At 41.3% G+C, this 6,035-nt stretch overlaps 1 pseudogene; it reads left to right on the plus strand.

Moving 5' to 3' along the window:
- The first annotated feature begins 4,806 nt into the window (after positions 1 to 4,806).
- Positions 4,807 to 4,982, plus strand: LOC118652417 (annotated as a pseudogene).
- Positions 4,983 to 6,035: the final 1,053 nt, after the last annotated feature.

Consider the following 6,035-nt stretch of genomic DNA (forward strand, 5'->3'; position numbering starts at 1 on the left):
AGTTTCCTATGTACTGTTATTTTTTAATATGATCCATTTACTTCCCAGTGGAAGTACCTGAATGTTATTAAGAATAGTTCCTATGCCAGCCAGTTAAACTATTGAGAGTTTTAGTTAAGATTTAGCAAGGGTGCCTGAGCTAATAAAATTCAATGTCACACTGGTTGGTGTGGCTCAGTTGGTTGAGCAATATCCCATGCATCAAAAGGTTGCAGGTCTGATTCCCAGTCAGGGCACATGCTCTGACTGTGGGCTCGATCCCCAGAAGGGATGTGCAGGAGGCACCCGATAGATGTTTCTCTCTCACATAGATATTTCTCTTTCTCTTTCTCTCTCTAAAAAAAAGAAAAAGAAAACATTTTTTAAAGTTCCTAAACAAAAGGCTCAATCATTTTAAAAATAAATAAAATAAAATACAATGTCATAAGTTTCATTTTCCATCTAAAAGTTTCCAAAGGTGAGTGTGGCAATAAGAGTCTCACAGGAGTTTGGCCCGGACTTCTGCATCCATTATAGTTGGCCATTGTTTTACAGACATTTCAGATTCCATTTGTATTAAGATGGATAACAGACCTTGTTGAGTTAAGGTGCAGGCATTAAGTAATAAATCAGTTGGTGAAAGGCAATCAGAATTAAAGGTCTAGTTAGTCTATTTTCTTGATCCAAATGTATATGCAAGCAATTTATATATAGCAGGAAGTGTTCAAATCACCTGAATTAAAAGGAGATAGGGCTTGATAGATCATTTCTATTCTTTGTGCCACCATACTTTTATTCTGAGCAGATGAGTTCAAGCAGTGGGAAAGACAATAGACTATGAGTTTGAATGCTACAAAAAGGATCAGAAAACCTACCAATATCATGATTATAATCTGTAACAGAGATCAAAACAAAGTTCCTAACTTCGAAGGTAGCCAGGTAAATAAGTCATATAGTTGGGTCTTTTCTTATTTCTTGTAGCCATTTAGTTTGTTGAGTGACCTTTTCTAATTGAGTCTCTGAGGTGTTTAAATATGGGCAACAGGTAGTGTGAGCAAAGCACAAACTCTACCTTGTTCCAACCTTCTAATAACTTAGTCTTTCCGGCCACCAGCCCCATCCTGAAACTAGCTAGGAACCTCACCCTCAGGCACTCATTAGCATATACTCAGACTGTGCTTGAAAGGAGCTTCTTAAGAATAACAAAAGACACTCCTATATTACTCTGGAAATTCAAAGGGGTTTATGAGCTTTGTGCCAAGAACCAGGGACAAAGACCAAATATATTTCTTATTATACTACTGATAGCTGCAGAAAAAGGCACCAGGTGTTAGAAAAGTGGAGTCAGACCATACTTCGGTTCAGCAACTTCAGTACTTAAGTTCTGGTTAAAAAAGAATTCAGATCCAAGGCTCAAAATATAAGAGAGTTTATTTAGAAAGTCACAGAGGTAGAAGTGACCTGTAGAAGAAATGGGCTCAGGAAACAAAGTACAGAGGTAAAAGAAGAGCCCTTGGAGCTTAGGAGAAAGAGATGAAGAAAAACTCACCTGGGGAAAGGGATTGGGGCAAGGCTCGGAATGCTCTATAGAGGGAGCCTCACTGGGTCCCTATAACCAAGGGTTTTTATCTGGAGGCCTCAGGGGAGAATCCTATCTAATAATAGACAAACATGGTAATTGACCGTACCTTCACTACACCTCCCATTGGCTAATCAGTGCGATATGCAAATTAACTGCCAACAAAGATGGTGGCTAATTTGCATACTGCAGGCAGGGTGAGACAGTGCCATCTAGCCTGCCCTGCCGCTATCCAGGCCTGCAATCTGAGACCCGGGGCAGCGAGTGTCCATGTGCGACCCGACCCAGGGTGGCCAGGTGGGGCAACAGCAATCCGCTGGCCCACCCTGTTGTGCTGTGTGCGACCTGACCCAGGGTGGCGCCCCAACCTCCGGATCGGCCCTGCTGTGTGTGCGACCCGGGGAGGCAGGGCAGGCACCTAGGGATCGGGCCTGCCATCTGCCACCCACGGAGCAGGCCTAATCCAGCAGGTGGTTATCTCCTGAGGGGTCCCAGACTGTAAGAGGGCACAAGTGGGGCTGAGGGACACCCCCCACCCCCCCGCCCCCTCCAGTGCATAAATGTTTGTGCACCGGGCCTCTAGTCTATATACTAAAGGTCTAAGCTACCATTACGGCGGAACAACCAGAACGACCGGTTGCTATGATATGCACTGACCACCAGGCAGCTCCTGCATTGATCGTCTGCCCCCTGGTGGTCAGTGTGCTCCCACAGGAAGAGTGCAGCTCAGCCAGAAGTCGGGCTCACAGCTGGCAAGAGCCTCTCCTGCCTCTGCAGCAGCGCTAAGGAGCAGCGAGCAGGCTGGCGGTAAGGAGCAAGGGATCCTGGACTGCGAGAGGGATGTCCGATTGCTGGGTTAGGCCTACTCCCTGTGATTGTGAGAGGGTGCAGGCCCACTCCCTATGACTGCGAGAGGGCACAGGGGGACCCCCACCCCCCAGTGCACCACTTTTGTGCACTGGGCCTCTAGTCCCAATATAAAATTCACCAGCTTTCCAGGTGTGCCCCCCTCGTTGTCTCCACTGATTGGTCTTAATGTTGGCCATGGCATAACTCCATCTGATTTTGCAGCTTCTATGGGCCTGGAACTGAAACACAGCTGAAGCCTAGACATCATCTTCCAGGGGCTTATGCTTGAGGGAGTGGTCATGCAAGGGTTTACAGTTTTGCCTATTTCTAGGCACCCAGGGCTTTCCCCCCTGGTAACTCTCTGCACCTGGCCTATCATGGCTAACTACCTACTGGAACATGTCTTTGACACATTTTTCTTCCTTTTGGAGCAGAGAGAGAAAGAGAAGGACTGGATTTGGGAAAATATGAAACATACATGTTAATTAAAATAGGCAGGTAATATACAAAACTTGTTTTACTATCTATTGAAAAAGAGCTCTCTCAACTAAATTTGGCTGAGAAACAAGGACAAAATAATTATATATTCACCTCAGTCTTTCAATAAAGGCAGAAAGAGCTTTCCATTTCAAATTTGTTTTTGTTTTGTACCACATGTGGGTTAATTAGATAAAACCATGTCATGTGCCAGATTCAATCAGCCTGGAAATAATCAGAAAAGTGAGTTTGGCATTGTTTGTGCTGTTTTGGCTCAGATGGACAAAAGCACAAAATGTAAATTGGCTCCAGAAAATCGCATGTGTGTACTGATGCCAGCTTTTCTTTCATGGGATTATCTCTGGCTGGCACCTGAGCAGAAGATGCTACTCTGGATGACCATTAGGCAAATCTACAGAATGTAGATACCCATTTTCCATGACAACCCCATGAATGGCACTTACTTTCTGCTTTTGACATAGGCCAAAGCCAGCTTGCCAGCTATTGGCAGTCAGGCAACTGCAACTGAAAATGCATGTTGAAGTTAAAGGTGAGAACACTTTTTTTTTTTGGCTTATCCCCTAGTGACTTTTAAGTTCCTTTCTTTGTCTTTTAAATCTCCTGTAAGATTAGAAATAAAGTCCTGCCTGAAACCACTCATCAGCTGTGTTTCCTTATTGTAGGTAGTTTAGTGAAATATTAAGGGAAAGAAGGCAGAGATTTTCACTGTCTTTCTACTTCAAGTTCATGAACATTTTAATGAATATCCAAAAATGAGATAGTCATTTTCCAAACCTAATCATCTGATTGATGATAAAATCCAAATTAGCTAGTTTTTTCTTCTCTTCCCTGATATCTATACCTGGAGAAATAGGATTACATACTGCTCTCCTTATATCTTTTTAAAAATAATATATTCTATAATATTCTAGAATGTGGGATGAGTGATTATCACTTTCTCCCTAGTAAGGATGAAACTCCTTTTGCTCAGATTAACAGTGTCAAACTCAGTGGGCATATTTTATCCTTATCTTACTTGATTTATCTGTAGGTATCTGGCATTTTTCACTATTCCATTCTTCTTGAAATTTCCTTGGTTTCCATGACCCCATTCTCCTGACTTCCATCTCTTCTCTGTCTCTAGAATGCTTTGTTTGCAAATACAGAACACACAACTCAAACCTAGCTTAAATATTGGGTGACAGTTTCTTCAACAAGTTAAGGGCATGAATAAATGTGGGGAAAGGAATTTTTGTGATTAAATGAGACTAAAATGACATAAACATCAACTGCCATTTTGTGGACTTTGGATCCTTATGTGAACAAACCAATTATTTAAGGTTTTTTTTTGTAACAATCAGAGAAATTTAGATAAGAACTTGGTTATTAAGTAACACAAAAAGTTATTATTAATACTTTTTGTAGGGTATGTTAAAAAGAAAAGCCACAGGCCCCAAATGGCTTCACTTGTCCTCAAAGGCCATGATATCAACCTAATTGCAGTTTCTGCTTCACTTGGGAGTGGAATTTTAAACCAATTTCAGTCTGAAATTTCCTGATCCATGAGAATTAAGTAATCTGCCTGATAAAACCCCCTGCCTTCCCCTAAGGGAAGGTATTGTTGCCAGTAAAAATACACTCTTTTAACTTTGTAGTCCCACCCTCTGTCTGCTTATGAAAACCTTCCATGTTGTACAAACCCTCAGAGCACCCTTCTAGTTGCTAGATGTGATGCTGCCCAATTCATTACTCACTTAGTAAAGCAAATAAGATCTTCAAATTTACTCAGTTGAATTTTATTTTTAATAGGGTCTACAGTGGTGTAATATGTTATAAAATGTTCATATTTAGTAGGAACACATTGAATTATTAAGAGTGAAATGACATGATATCTTCATTTGCTTTAAAATACTCATTAAAATATCGCTTCTCGGCCTTTTGGCTAAGATCAAGTGTAGTATCTGTTCGTATCAGTTTAAAATACTCATTAAAAAATAGAAAAGTTGTTGCAGAATCTTGACAATTGTTGAATCTGGATTTGGTGTGTGCGGATTCATTATACTGTTTTTGAAATGCTTAGAGTTTTAAATACACAATTAAAGAGAAATTTTAAAAAGGGGAATTTTTACTTCATAATTTATTTAAAATACCGTTGTGGCTTTCAATGGTGTTTGCTTTATCTAAGACCATCTCTCTAACAGTAGGAGCACCATATATCCTGGTTTGCTAGGGCAATCCCAGTTACATCTATTGCCCTAATATAATAATTTATAGTATTATGTTTCTTTTAAATGTGACCTAGTTTTGGATGATAAATTAAACAGTCACCATGATTGCTAAAGGACTGCCAACCACAATTAGGGCTTCAGCTGTTCATGTGCCGCTGAAGAGAGATGAAGCTGTTTTCCCGGAAGCACCCAGCAAACCTTTCCTATAAACCCAATTTGCCAGAAGGGGTAAATGCCCATCCATAAGACAATCACCAGCCTAGAATGATGGGATACATTGGTTGGCTTTTGTCAATCAGGGCTCCCCCTGAGCGTAGGGGACAAAGTCAGTCCTTGGCTCCTCGTTGGGTGAAGCCAAGAGAAACTAAGTGTGGAAAGGAAACCAATAACGGTTACTATACCTCTTCTTGCTATTCCCTGCCACTGCCCTAGTTTAGGCCTCAACATCCCTTACGCAGATGTAATATGAAGAAACCTTGTTTTCTTTAATCTGGCCTTTTATTTATTTTTCCTTTGACTTAAACTGGCCTTGCCCAGCACCCTGACTCACTCACCTCCCTCTCCCTTGCTTAATCATTGAGCCCTCAGGACAATGAGATATTGGTCAGCATCCAGTAGCCTTAGAAGCAAGGTTCTGGGTCTGTTGACTACCGAGACAGAGTTTTTAATCAAATTAAAGATAACATCTTGGCCTCAGTTGTCCTTTAGTTTCAGAGGAAAGCAGAATGATCTTTTGAGAAATCAGACAGAAAGACTCTATGGCTGCCTTAAAGACCAGACACAATAGTCAATTACCTACTACCCTACCAATCAGTAGAGATCATGACCCTACTCCTTTAGTCACCATGACTAATGATTTTTTTTCCTATACTGCATAATCCATCCCCTAGAAGCCATTGGGAAGCCAGGTCTTTGGGCATTAG

This window comes from Myotis myotis, unplaced genomic scaffold (genome assembly GCF_014108235.1).
Source record: "Myotis myotis isolate mMyoMyo1 unplaced genomic scaffold, mMyoMyo1.p scaffold_m19_p_3, whole genome shotgun sequence".
Taxonomy (NCBI): domain Eukaryota; kingdom Metazoa; phylum Chordata; class Mammalia; order Chiroptera; family Vespertilionidae; genus Myotis; species Myotis myotis.